The sequence below is a fragment of the Oratosquilla oratoria genome, chromosome 28 (assembly GCF_046742065.1).
Source record: "Oratosquilla oratoria isolate Oo_2021 chromosome 28, ASM4674206v1, whole genome shotgun sequence".
Classification (NCBI taxonomy): domain Eukaryota; kingdom Metazoa; phylum Arthropoda; class Malacostraca; order Stomatopoda; family Squillidae; genus Oratosquilla; species Oratosquilla oratoria.
Window position 1 is genome coordinate 512,420 of NC_134804.1, and position 15,461 is coordinate 527,880.

The following is a 15,461-nucleotide window of genomic DNA, read 5'->3' on the forward strand; positions in this document are numbered from 1 at the left end:
TGGAGACCTTAATGCTAGGGTAGGAAATGAACCAACAGAAAGTGATTGGGAAGTATGGAGTTCCAGGTAAAAGTCGTAGTGAAGAATTGATGGTGGAGATGTGATGTATCTTGAAAGAGTTGATGAGAGCAAATACAGTGTTTTGGAAGAAAGTCAAGCATAAGTACACATGGGAGAGGGTGGTGGATGGAAGGGTGGTAGGTAGAGCGTTAATGGACTATATAGTGGTGACCAGGAGTATGGTAGGAAGAGTTAAGGATGTACATGTTCAAAGGGGAGAGAGTGGGGGAATATCAGATCATTTTCTGGTGGAAGGTATATTGAGAGTGGAGAATAGGTGGAGAAAGAGGAAAAGGGCAGAAGGCAGGGAGGTGCTTAGAGTGAACTGCTTAAATGAGAAAGAAAAGGAGAATGAGTATAAGAAGAAGCTGAAAGAGGAGTGGGAGGGAGTAATGGATAGAGTAGAACTAGGAGTGGAGGAGGAATGGGGATGGTTCAAGGAGGGAGTCATAAGGTGTGCACTAATGGTGTGTGGAAGGGTAGTGAGTGGTGGGATGAGGAAGCAAAGAAAGGTGTAGAAGAGAAGAACCAGGCATTCATAGATTGGCTACAAATTAGGATGAGGGAATTGTATGAGAGGTACAAAGTAAAGAGAAGGGAAGTTAAGCATTAGATAAAGGAAGCAAAGAGAAGAACAGATGTGAAATGGGGTAAGAGTATGATAGAAAATTTTGAAAGTAATAAAAAGATGTTTTTGAAGGAAATCAAAAGAGAAAGAGGAGGCGAATCAAGTAGCAAAGAAAAGGTAAAGTGTGCAGATGGAGAGATGGTAATGGAAGATAAGGCAGTGAGAGGAAGGTGGGCAGAGTATTTTAGGGAGTTGCTAAATGTGAAGGAGGATAGGGAGGGAAAGGTAGTTGCAGTGGGAAGTGCTAAGAAAATGACCGTGATGAGTGAGGAAAATGGAGGAGAAATAGGGAAGGATGAAGTGAAAGCAGCTGTTAAGATGATGAGAGCAGGTAAGGCACCTGGGTTGGATGGATGCCATGCAGAATGTCTGAGGAAAGGAAGTACAGTTATGGTGGACTGGCTGAGAGGTTATTTAATGTTTGCTTAAGAGAGGGTAGAGTGCTGGAGGGCTGGAGAAGTGCCTGTATAGTTTCGCTTTACAAGGGAAAGGGGGACAAGTGTGAGTGTAGTAGTTTCAGAGGGATCAGCTTGTTGAGTGTAGTTGGGAAGGCTTATGGGAGGGTCTTGATTGAGAGGATTAGGAGAGGAACAGAGGGAGTAATTGGTGAGGAATAGTGTGGGTTTAGGACAGGTAGAGGTTGTGTAGATCAGATTTTTGTGGTAAGATAGATATGTGAGAAAGCTTTTATGGATCTGGAAAAGGCTTATGACAGGGTAGACAGGAAGGCACTGTGGGATGTACTGCAGATATATGGGATAGGAGGAAAGCTGTTAAGAGCAGTCAAGAGTTTTTACGAGAGTAGTAGAGCTTGTGTTAGAATTAGAAATGGAGAGAGTGAATGGTTTGAGGTAAAGGTGGAACTTCGTCAGGGATGTATTATGTCGCCCTGGCTGTTCAATCTTTACATGGATGGGGTGGTGGTACAGTTGGAGATGATTAAAGAAAATGGAGAAAAGTGGGAGGTGAGCCAGTAGTTGTTTGCTGACGACACTGCGCTTGTAGCAGGATCAGAGGAGGGATTGAGGAAGTTAGTGACAGAGATTGAGGTGTGTGAAAGGAAGCTAAAGATAAATGTAGACAAAAGTAAGGTGATAAGATGTACAAGGGAAGAGAGTGACAGCAGGCTGGAAGTAAGCATTAAGGGTGAAAGACTGGAGGAAGTGGATAGTTTTAGATACTTGAGCGCAAATGTGGCAGGAAAGGGAGGAGTGGGGGTGGAGGTAGAATATAGATTGTGAGAAGCAAGTAAATGCCTTGGTGGATTAAAAAGTGTAAGAGAAATAGACATCTGGGAATGGATGCTAAGAGGAGGTTATATGAAGGAGTGATTGTGCTAACAGCACTGTATGGGGCAGAAACATGGAACATGAGAGAGGAAGAGAGGAGTTTGAATATGTTTGAGATGAGGTGCCTGAGAAGTATGATAGGTACAGCTGGATAGAGTGAGAAATGAGGTAAGAAGGAGAATGGTGGTAGAAAGGGAACTGGGAGATAGGGTTGATGAAAGAGTATTAGGATGGTTTGGACACATGGAAAGAATGAGTGAAGAAAGATTAGTAAAAGAGGTGTGGAAGGCAGAGGTGGAAGGAGTGAATATGAGGGGGCGTTCTAGGATGAGATGGATGGATGGGGTGAAAGGGGCATTACAAAAGAGAGGAATGTCTGTGGAGGAAGGACGGGAGAGGATAGACAATAGGGGTTGTGTATAGATGATGCTGTGATGCATGAGGGGGAGTGGGGGTTGAGGAAGTATGTATGAGAAAAATTTTGACGCTGCCCGAATGGATTTTTCCCCATCTCCTTTTCTGCATGGGGAGACAGAGAGGGGGGTTGCTGAATTTATGAAGCAGCCTTGCTGTGGATGTGTTGTGTCTTGCAACACTGCTTCTGACCCAGGGCAGTGGACAGGATGCAGGGATGACCCGTCATCCTGGAGGTGCCAAGATAAGAGGGAGGGAGGAGGGTGGAGGGGAGTGAAATATATAGGAAATGGAATGGGTGGGAGTGGTTTCTATGCCTTTTTCTTTTTGACTACCCCCCGTGTAGGGGGAAAAATCCTTTGGTATATGTATGTAAAATAGAGAGGAGAAACAGGGTGGAGTCATGTTTTTTACTAAAAAAGGTTTAAAGGTGATAAAGATAACAGAAGGAAATAATAATGTGGAATTAATTATGATACAAGTTGAAAACAGTGAAATGAAAAGTAGAAGTAGAAAATTTGTAGTAATATATGTGCCCCCCAAAAACATATTCTTGGACTGAGAGTGACCACTCCAAAATGCTGAGAGAAACATGGCATGCATTAAATGAATTGCTAAAAGGAGGAAACATAGTAATCATGGGTGAATTTAACTCCAAAGAAAGTGGAGAGGACTTTTGGGGAAATATACTACTGGATATGACCATGGAATATACAATGACTCAGTGGGTAAAGGAAAATACCAGACATAGAAACAATGAAGAACCATTGAGACTAGATTTAATATTTACAACAGAGCCTGAAATTATGGATAAAATGGAATACAAGACACCAATTGTTTAGAGTGACCACATATTGATTTTGAACTAAAAGAGGAAATTGGTTTGGGAAGAAATGAGAAACACAGAAAAGGTAGATTAATGTACAACAAAACTGATTTTGAGAAACTCAGAAAATCCCTTCAAAAAGTGAATAGGAAAACTTCTTTAATGATTATGCAAAGATCGAAGAAAAATGGAATATATTTAAAGGACTTTATAAAGAAGGAAGAGATAAATACATATCAGAGCAGAAGCAGGAAAGGATGTACAATAAGTACTGGTACAACAAAAAATGTAGTGGGGTAAAAGATAAAAGAGACAAAGCTTGGAATAGTTGGAAAAAAGAAAAAAGAAGTGTCAAATATATATCAAACTGAGAAATGAATGTGAAAATACGCATGCAAGATAAAACAAAACCATGAAAAAGACATTATAGATAGATGTAAGGATCAACCTACAGTGCTCGACAAGGAAGTATGAATGGATAGCGAGAATGAGTGATGAGGAGAATGAATGAGTCTTAATCAATAAACAAAAGCTCACTTCGTACCTCTAATACTTTGATGGGTGGCCTTTATGTGCAATGATCTCACAAAGGTGGTTTGGAATGGAAGTGGGGTTATTGTCTCTTGTGATAAATACTTGTTCTTGCCCATATTAAGGCTAGAAAGCACCTCTGCAAAAAACACTGACCCTCTTGACCCCCGGTATGTTCAACAAACAGTGAAACACCCTGATTCTCTCATGGTATGGGGAAGTTTTAGTGGGGAAGTTTTAGCCTTGTAGTACTATCGAAAAATGTAAAAGTGAACCAATATGTTTATTATGAACTCTTAAATGACCACCTGGACAATTCTTTTAATAGCTCAGGTGCTAAAATCTTTCAACAAGATCACACCCCAGCCCACACTGCTCGTAGTGTTACTCAGTGGCTTAAAGACTGTCATATACCTTACATAGGAGACTGGCCAGGCAATAGTCCTGACATAAACCCAATAGAAAACCTGTGGAACCACATTAAACAAGACCTGCAGGGTAAAGATAGGAGCTCTAAGCCCAAGCTCGAGGCAGCCATTCGCGAATCCTGGGCTAGTATAACCCCTGCACATCTTACTAAGTACGCCACTTCCATTCCAAACCGCCTTCGTGAGATCATTGCACGTAAAGGCCACCCATCAAAGTATTAGAGGTATGAAGTGAGCTTTCGTTTATTGATTTATGACTCATTCATTCTCCTCATCACTCTACAGGTATGTGAATGGTAAATTGAAAAATAAACAAGTAGTAAAACTGCATCAAAGAAATGAGGAATATATTGATGTAGAAATGGTGGAGGTTATGAACATACCTTTTAAGTCTGTATTCACAATAGAAAATGCACATAATTAGGAAGAAAAAAAGTAGAAAGGTTACTGAAGGTAAAACAGTGTGGAAATGATATGATATAAAACTTGAAGACAGCGACATGAAAAGTAGAAAATATGTGGTGATTTAAATGCCCCCAAAAACAGGCTCTTGGAAAGAGAGTGAACATTAAATGAGATCCTACAAAACAAAGGTAACCTGGTACTTATGGGGGATTTTAACTGCAAAGAAATCTGTTGGGAGGAGATGACAGTGAAGGGCAGAGAGGATCTATTGGGGAATGTATTACTTGACATGACCACAAAACATACAATGACACAATGGGTCAATGAAAATACCAGATACAAAGTAATGAAGAACCATCAAGACTGGATTTAATATTTACAACAGAATCTGAAATTGTGGATAAAATTGAATACAAGACACCATTTGGAAAGTGACTGCATACTAATACAGGCTGAACTAAAGACATATATATGGAGAGGAATGAAATGTACAGAAAAGGAAGATTGATTATGCAACAAAACACTTTGGAAAACTGAAGAAATTCTTTCAAGAAGCAAATTGGGAAAAATTCTACATAGAAGAGACAAAAGTGGAAGAGAAATGGGTGATCTTGATGGAAATCTATTATGAAGGAGTGAATAGGTATGTACCAAGACAGAAACAAGAGAAGGTGTACCTTAAGTGCTGGTTCAACAGAAGATGCAGTGAGGCAAAAAATAAAAGACAAAGCTTTGAAAAGATAGAGAGGGAAAAAAAAAATTGAAAATTGCAAATGTATATCAACTATAGAAATATGTAAAAGTGCACAGAGAGGAAGAAGCAAACTACCAAAAAAGACATCATAGAAAAATGTAAAGATCAACCCAAACTATTCTATAGATATGTGAATGGTAAACTTAAAAATAAACAGGAAATGGTGAAAGTACACCATGGAAATACAAAATACAAAGAAGATCTAGAAATGGCCAAAGTCATAAACAAACACTTCAAGTCAGTTTTCACTAGAGAAAAAGTACAGCATTGGGACAAAGGAAGCGAAGTGCGATCTCCCCCCATGAGAGAATAACACAAAAAGAAATAATGGATCAATTAACGAACACTGATGTTAGGAAATCACATGGCCAGGATGGAATTGCAAACTGGATGCTAAATGAATGCAAAGAAGAACTAATGGACAAAATATACATTATAATAAGTTGCTCATTCAAAGAAGGAAAAATACCAAAGGACTGGAAAAATGCCAATATTGTACCAATATATAAAAGAGGAAACAAGGAAGAACCAACTAATTACAGCTAGTCTCCCTAACAAGCACTGTAGCCAAAATTTGTGAGAAAATTATCAAGAATTGATGGATGAAACACCTGGAAGAAAACAATTGAGATAATTTAGATTCAGGCAGGGAAGATGATGTACCACAAATTTAATCTGTTTCTACCCAAGACTAATAGATATAATACAAGAAAGGGATGGATGGGCTGATTGTTCTTTCCTAGACTTACAAAAAGCCTTCGACAAAGTACCACTTTTTTTTTTTTTTTTTTTTCCGGAAAACATAGGAGGGATATAAGGCAACCTACTAAACTGGATGGAGGATTTTCTCCATGGAAGAAAAGTGAGAGTAGTGCTCAGAGAAAAGTGTTCAGGTTGGGAGGCAGTGATTAGTGGAGTTTCACAGGGATCTGTATTGGCTCCAATAATGTTTACTATTTATGTGAATGACATTGATGAAGATGTGGAATGTTACATGATCTTCTTTGCAAACAATGCTACGTTGTTGAGGAAGGTGAAAACCGAAATGGATTGTGAATCACTAAAGAGGGACCTAAACAAGGTTTGGAAATGGAGCCAAAAATGGGAAGTAGACTTCAATATTAAGAAATGTAGCATAATGGAGTTTGGAAAAAGTAAAAAAAAAATATATATATATATCAGGACAATATAGAATTGGAACTAAGGAGGTAAAGGAAGTGAAATCTGAAAAAGACCTAGAAGTAATTATCTCAAATAATGCAAGGAAAACACGAATCCTGGTTTGTATTGAATGGGTGGGGGAGAAATTGTGGTTATCCAAAATTATTTCTCTACAGTGTTGATTTAATTAGAGAAAATGCAAGAAAATAAAAACAATGATTTTGACCCAAAAGCAGAGTCCTCTGGGGGTGCTACGCCAAAATTAAATGTAAACAGAGGCCTCGAAATGCCAAGGTCTGACTGTATAACAAACACACTTTTCTGGTTGTTTTGGTAAGTACTAAAGAAAAAAATTGAGTTGAATCATAGACATGGAATGGGAGATGAGTAATAATAGAATTCTGTTGGAGAACAAATTCATAGAACTGAGGAAGGGGATTGTAGAATTAGCAAAAGGCCTTTTCCAAGCTAACAATGAGATATTTGAACTGAAGAAAACTAATTTTGAACTAAATAATGAAATAAAGGTATTAAAAAAAGATCTAATGGAGATTAAGTGAAAAAAAATGAAAATCAATGATACTACCAATAATAAAAACATCAAAAAAGAGGTAAATAAAATATAGGCAATGTCTAAAAGAAATTAAGAAAACTTTGGTGAGGATAATTTTCAGAAGATTAAGAAATGGAATGAAAACAGAGAAAATATTGAAATTGCTTTTAAAGAAATAGTACAACAACAGATGTATGAAAATGCAAAGGATACAATCATTCAAGTAATCAAAGAAAAAGCAAATTGGGTCAGAGACACAATGGATAGGAAAAAATGTATTGTGATATATGGACCAAAGTAAAAACATGATCTGGTGAGGTACATGAGAGAAAAATCAGAAAAGAAACAGCAATATTAATTCTAAAAGAAATACAAGATGGTGACCAAATAGAGAAATATTTAGAAGTGTATAGTATGGGACAATACTCTAAAGAAATCGACCTCTAAAGATAAAACTATGATTGCAAATGGTAGTAGAAGACATACTAGCAAAAGCAAGTTGGCAAGGAGTGAACATTACAACAATATATAGTTATGACTATGGACCCATCTAACTTCAAGACATAATACTGTATTTATGTAAATATTATATGTGTGTGCATGTGTACACATGTATATGTTTAGTGTAGTATGAGTGTGTGCCAGCTTTCCCACGCTCATCTTCACCGCACCTTCGCTTTGCAACCGCCAAGCCAGTGTACAAAGGTGCTAAATTTTGTACTGTTACTTTTTATGTACATATTTTTTCTCTTTTTGCTTTTGTCATGTGATTTATTCAATATATATGGATTTATGTATGTGTATTATCTTTTGGATCTGTCTTGTCTATCTTGGGAACTGATTAACGTAACATTGGATTTTTTTTTTTTTTTTTTTTTTTCTTATCAGCCTGCTAAATGTGTGGGAAATATGATTAATTATCTACTGTGCATCTGCTTTTCTTGGTGTGCACTGAACTTACACAATAAATGTGTGGGAATGGAGTTTTTGGCAATAGCTTATCGGGCCCTTTTCTCGTAACTATTAATGTCTATTTTGTCTTCATAAACTTTAAGTTTCTTCTTGTACTAAGATTGACAAGGTAACATTATTATTTATTATTTGTATGTCCCATTTTGTAAAGAATATGTCCATGGATATATTCTAAATCTTTGATGTTCATTGCCTCTGGAGGCCTTTGGCAGCTCTTTCATTGGCTTGCCAGGAAGGTATATATATATCTTCCATAACTGTCAAAGGATCGCTCCACCTTTTACAGAGACACACGAACACACATACTTGCAAACATTTACTTAAAAATTTCCTCAAAGTAGGACTTTGCATTTTTTTTTTCAAATTGTAAGATTTCTCGACTTTGAATATTTCTCTACCTGTATTTACCTAGTTGTATTTTGCGGGAAGGGGAGCTATGCTCGTGGTGTCCCGCCTTTGTATATCGCAGTGTCTAGTTTGCTTTTAAACTTATGAATGGTTTTTGTGCATACCATTTCATTATCCAGTTTGGTCCAAGTGTCCACTACTCTATGTGGAAAACAGTTTTTCTTCAGTTCTCTTCTGTAGCTATGTTTTTTATTTTCTTTCCATATCCTCTTGTGTTTCTCTTGTCCCAGTTTAGTAAGTCCTCTCTATCGACTATCTCTGTGCCTTTCATGATTCTGTAGATGGTCAGTAGGTCACCTCTCTCTCTTCTTTGCTCCAGCATTGTTAACTCCAGTTTAGCCAATCTCTCCTCATATGATAGGTTTGCAAGTGCAGGTGCCATTTTTGTTGCTGCTCTCTGGATTCTTTCTATTTTCTTTATATTCTTTTTGGTACTGGGTGACCACAATGGTGACTTTAGCCTATTTTATTCTATAGGACACCCAAAGACCTGTATCACACACAGATACTCTCTTCTCTTCCTCCACAACCACCAAATACCAGCCTCTGGAAACATATTCATAATCATATCACTCACTGCTCCATTAACACACTGAAAGACAACACACTGCTGCATGCCAGACCCCCTGATATCCACCCTTCTGAATCCTCTCTCCCACGAAAGGACAGAGTCCACCTGGCCAGACTGCGGTGCGGTCACCACCCAGCACTTCTAAGCTACCAGAAGAGGCTGGATCCGCATTGTGAACAGCTGCCCAGGATGTAACATTTCACCCCATACCATACAACACATAATGGAAAACTGCATTGTACACAATCATGCACGCAAACAACACAACATACACTCTATAAAGGATTTGTGGGAAAACCCAGTTTCGGCTGTGGCATTCCTTGGGGAGACGGGATTGCTCAGACAGACAGTCTAGGGAACGACAACAACAACAACAACTTGTGCATTGATGTATTTGATTATAATCTTGTAATATTTTTTCTAATATGTGCTTTGTCCTGGTGACCTCAGCCTATTTCATTCTATGGGACACACATTTACTTACACATTGATATATTTGATTTTTTTTGGCAAAGCATTTGATATTGTGTGCATATGCTATAATTTCTACGTACGGGATTTTTATACTATTGTGCTCGCTTGGCGACCTCTATTTTTTTTTTCTTTTTCTTTTTTTAAGGAAATAATCATTTCTTGTTTTTATATAACTCCCAGAGTTTTATGAACCTGGCTCTTCCTCCCTATTATCTCTAGTTGTAACAGGGTGAAGAGGTATAAAAAAAAGAGGTATAAAAAAAAGAGGCAACCTTGCCAGGATCAAAGGATAGAAGGAAGCCAACAGATTGAACCAACAATTCCGGTAAGATGGAATTAACCTCCAAGATTTCTTTGAGTCCTGAGACATTAGGGTCCTGCTAAGTGCAGACATTTCACAGTTGCTAGAGTTTGGAGATAGCCTAGAGTTGGATTTGAATAGATATAGTGATAAGGCAGATATATTTAGAGAAATGTTGTCCCAGTTAATTGAGAGGCATTTGTTATCCCCAGAGGCTTTTCTATATACCTGTCCCCCTAGATCAGAGGAATCAGAACTGAGGTTAAGGTTTAGGGAGTTGGAGTTGCAAAGTGAAGAGTGTAGGCTCTGAATGGAGTTGGAGATGAAAGCTAAGGAGGATATGAAAATTAGATTGGCTGAAATTGAATTAAGTAGAGCAGGGTTGGGTTTTGGAAATAGTTCTTTCTCACCTAGAGATTTTTATGTCACTAAATACATTAAATTAGTTTCCCATTTTTTGGAAAAAGAGCTGGAGACTTTCTTTGTTCAATTTGAGAAAATAGCTACTCAAATCTAAATCCCACGAGAATACTGGACTATGTTAGTGCAGTCTCAGTTCATAGGAAAGGCCCAACAGATATATTCATCTCTTCCCTTGAGTGAAAACTTATACAAAAATGTTAAAATTTGGGTGATAAAGGCATATGAGTTAGTCACAGAGGCATATAGATTAAAATACCGAAACTTAAAGAAATTGCCTCATGTAACTTTTGTAGAATTTGCAGCAATGCACGAACGCCTCCTAGATAAATGGTGCTCGGCTAGTGAAGTTGATTCTCTAGAGAAATTTTGAGAGTTAATCTTAGTGGAACAGTTTAAATCCCAACTAGGCTCAGATATTAGGATTTATCTAGAAGTACAAAAACCAAACTGTTTGTCAAAAGCTGCTATATTAGCAGAAGAGTATGCCCTTACTCCAAGAAATACAAAACAGCAGAAACATATAACCTTAAGAGGACTACTTATAACACAAATACTAAGAGTACACCCTCTCAGAGTACAAAACCCAATATTCCTCACAATAACCCTTACAAATCTTACCCAAACTACCAACAGACATTGCACTTGGTGTAACAGATACAGACATACAGTCTCTACATGTTACAAGAAACAAGGAAAATACATGCAGCCTAACCAAAGAATAACTGACTCACAACATTAACAGTGTTCCTGATAGTTTGTCCCAAGAAAAACCCGTTAGTCCTCTCAAACCTATGCCCTTAGAACAAACTTCCAAACTTCCAGTCTTGTCTAGTAATGCAAGCCTCCCATGTGGTTATAAAAATGACATAGATCCATGTTTCCTCCCATTTATTTCTACAGGAACAATATCCACGACAGAACATACAAGTGTACATTCTTAGAGATACAGCAGCCAAACAAAGTCTCATACTGACTCAGATTCTCACTAATCCTCAACTTACTTGCATTCTGATGTACTCCTAGATGGAATCGGTGGAACACGTAAATGTCCTTTGTATAAGATATATCTTACATCCGATTTAATCACAGGTCCTGTTGAAGTAGCAGTAATAGACTCGTTGCCTGTTTCAGGAATCCAACTACTTTTAGCTAATGACCTTGCACCTTGCCCATTGTTACAGAAACCCCTTCCACCATCTAAGAAAGGCTGGTCCTGGAGCTGCAGCGTCTACGTCGTGGGACCACCCCCCAACCCCAAGAGTTGGGGGCCAAACGGCAGCAACTACCCCTGGCCACCGGCTCTACGCAGGTGGTACCGATCCCCAAGAGGAGCTACGCCTACCTGGGGAGTACCACAATCTAAGAAAGGCTTCAAATATATTCTCACCATTATTTGTTTAGCAACCAGGTTTCCTGAGGCTATTCCCCTCAAAGATATTAAGGCTAAAACTGTTACCTGTTCACTATTGAAGTATTTTTCTTTAGTAGGTTTCCCTGACGTGATCCAAAGCGATCAAGGAAGTAATTTACTTTCTAAAGCTTTCAAGGAAACATTGTATGATTTGGGTATATATCACACCACCTCCTCGCCATATCATCCCCAGTCCCAGGACACCTTGGAAAGATTCCACGGCACCTTGAAAAATATGATCTGCAAGTTTCTACAAGAACAGAAGAATGATTGGGAAGAGGGCCTTCCCTTCCTTTTGTTTGCTGCTAGGACCGCTATTCAAGACAGCTTAGGTTGTAGCCCAGCTAGTCTTCTTTTCGGACATGAAGTTCATGGTCCCCTCAAGATGGTAAAAAAAAAGTGGATGGAAGAAGAAGTCCAAGTTCTGTCACATCAATATCTCTCACAAATTCAAGAAAAACTGGTAACTGCCTGCAAGATTGCCAGAGAGAATCTGGTAAATTCTCTGCAAATAATGAAGGTAAAGTATGATCACAAAGCTGAACCACATAGTTTTTCTCCAGGAGACCAAGTACTGGTCTACCTCCCTGTACCAGGTGAGCCCCTTATGGCCAAGTACCAAGGGCCTTATACTATATTAGAGAAAGCAAGTAGCTTAAGCTATATCATTCAAACTCCAGAGAAAAGGAAAACTATGAGGATAGTCCATATCAATGCTCTTAACCCATGCAGTCTGACAGGCATTAAACAGGACTGTGTCGCAAAAGTCCGACAGTCCTTAAATGGGGCAGCTACTTTTTGCGCTAATAAAAACCGCGCTAGCATTGGTAGTGCTGCCATATTTGGTCGTGAGGTAGGCCTATGGTAGTACTGTTGGCCCGCAACAAGCAGACCGGTCCTCGGCTCCAGCCAGCCAGTGTTCCGCCAACTTCCGTGAGACTTGTATGCATCAAGTGTCGCGGCGAGAATTATTTAAGTATTTACTTATTTGTGTAACTATTATTTACAGCTATGGCTCCTGGTGCTAAGAAGCTAAAGTTTAGTGATAAAAGTGATAGCCAAGGTGGGACGAGACTCACAGTGCACAGGTAAGATGTAGACCCTGACCCCGCTATTGTGACTACATCATCACCCATGCCTTGTACATCATCCAGGCGTGGTGCAACCACAGCTGCAGCATCTGGTGGTGACCAGAAATGTGCCAGGGTGCCAAAAACGGCACCAACAACCCCTGTTGTTAGTGCATGTGGCCGGCCAAAGCGGGGTTCCGTGACACAAAGCCTCTCCACCCACGCGCGACCACCACCATTTGGGACCACCGCCACCACCACCACCCGGTCTACATCTGCAGCTGCTTCTGTGCCCTCTGACCCTTCTGTTGTTACTGCAGGAGTTTCTATGTCTCGTTCTTTTTATGGTGGTAAGAAAGGAGGGCTGAAAATAGAAGATAAAGGCAAGGCTGTATCAGTCCATCCTACACAACCCCCACAACCTTCCCCGCGCTCACTCACTCAAGCTGACCCCACCACCAGCAAGCCAACCACCTTACCCTCCAAGCTTGCCAATATCCTTTTCCTTGATGATGATGACGAAGATGATGTTGATGATTTTGATGAAATGGAGTTACATAAGTCAGGATGGGCAACAGAGAGAGATAGTGGTGATGAGGGTGATCATGAGGACAGTCATGCAGACTACCTGCCAATCTCTGATGATGATGATGGGGAGGAGGAGGAGGATAATAACCCTGCTGCCACACAAGTTCCACAAGCAAGACCACATTCCACTCTATACAGAGAGTTTGACTGGTCCCCAGGAGCAGATTTCGTCCCTCAGGTTCATGACTTCACTGCTGCTCAGTCAGGACTTATTGGAGCCTGGCCCTGTGGCCCTGAATCTACTGAAGCAGACTTCTTTCATGCCTTCTTCGATGATGGCATTTTTTATCTCCTTGTTGACGAAACAAACAAATACTGTACTATCTGTGGGTCATGAACGAGACATTAGTTATCAGCCCAAGGAGCAGCTTCAAGTTTTGGCAGGATGTTACTGTTGATGAAATAAGGGTTTTCTTGGCCCTGATTCTTCTGATGCCCCTCATCAAAAAACACCTGGTGAGAGATTACTGGAAGCGAGACCCCCTGATTCTGACCCCTTTCTTCAACAAATTCATGCCCAGGGACCTACCTGATGATTGTGTCCTTTCTGCACTTCACGGACAACAATACCCCAGACAAAAGTGACCCAATTTGGAAGGTTAGGCCAATCATCACACGCCTCACAGAAAACTTCCAAAAATACTTATACCCCTTCAGGAAGATAGTTATTGACGAGAGTCTGGTGCTTTTCAAGGGTCGTTTGGCCTTCAAACAATACATCCCATCGAAGTGCCATCGGTTTGGGATCAAACTGTTTGTGTTGTGCGATTGTGAGACGGGGTTCATCCTTGATACAATCGTGTACTCTGCTTCAGATGTTGATGTGCCCCAAGCAAATCCTGGCAACCCTTTGGGCATGTCTGGGAATATCGTGAAGACGATGCTGGAGCCTTACCTTGGCAGTGGACACATCGTATACACTGATAATTGGTACACGAGCCCCTACCTCTGCCAATACCTTCATGAACACAAGACTGGGTCCTGCGGCACCATCAAGACCAACTGGAAATATATGGCCAAGTTCCCGGTTGATGAAAAAATTCTTCTCCCTCATGCCAGCGATAGTGAAACCCCTGATACATCAGATGATGAGAAGAAGAAAGCCCATGCTAAGAGGAAACAGAGGAGAGAAAAAAAACTAAGTCCATCACACGTCAAAAGTCTGACGAAGTTCTAGCCATCAAATGGACTGATCGCAGAGATGTCCACATGCTGACGACCGTCCACAAGGGGGATATGGTTGACACATGCAATGTGCACTTCAAGACGAAGAAACCCATCAAGAAGCCGGATGTGGTCATAGACTACAGTGAAAACATGCGTCTTATTGACAAGGCTGACTGTATGCTCAGCGGCACAGAATGCGTGAGGCAGCCCACGAAGTGGTACCAAAAGCTATTCTTCCACTACGTGGACCTGACTATGCTCAACACATACAATACTTGGCTATGTTGCAAGTACAACCCCACCGAGCGTAAAATCTACTTCCGGGGGTTTGTGTACAATGTCTCCTACCAACTCCTAGAAAGGTATGGCTCCGTCACCTCTGTCAGCAGAAAGGGTCGACGAGCAACATTCAGGCCAGACCGTATCCTGCAAGCAGAGTACATATCCTGCCACCACTTGACCAGCACTCTGGTAGTACCAGGCACCAAGAAGCAGCATGTGCAGTTCCGGTGCATGTACTGCTGCAGGAAGACACCGAGTGTACGCACCAAGGTCACCACAATGTGCCCAGAGTGTGATGTGGGGCTGTGCTTGGGGGAGTGCTTTGACAAGTGGCACTCTGTGAAAAATCTGTGAGCATGAACACAAGAAAACTGCAAACATATATATAAGTTATGTAAGTGTAATATGAGTGCAATATAAGTGTAAAATAAGTATGCCAGTAAATAATATAAGTGTAACATAAGAATGTTCATGGCTGCATACTCACATGTGGGTGCGTAATGAATAATGAGTGATAAAACATATGTAACTATAATCAGCCAATATGAGTGAAAACACGTAAAACAAGTGAAAACACATAAAAACATGAGCAATGCCTTATATTATGTAAGAATACACATAAAAGCATGTCCCCCGAGCCTTCATAAAATACCACGCTGCACCCGTGACAGAGAGGCAGAAAGTTGCCGCTACCACAATCTTCTCCAACTATCGGTTATTATTCTGAGACAACCATGGTGAGTAG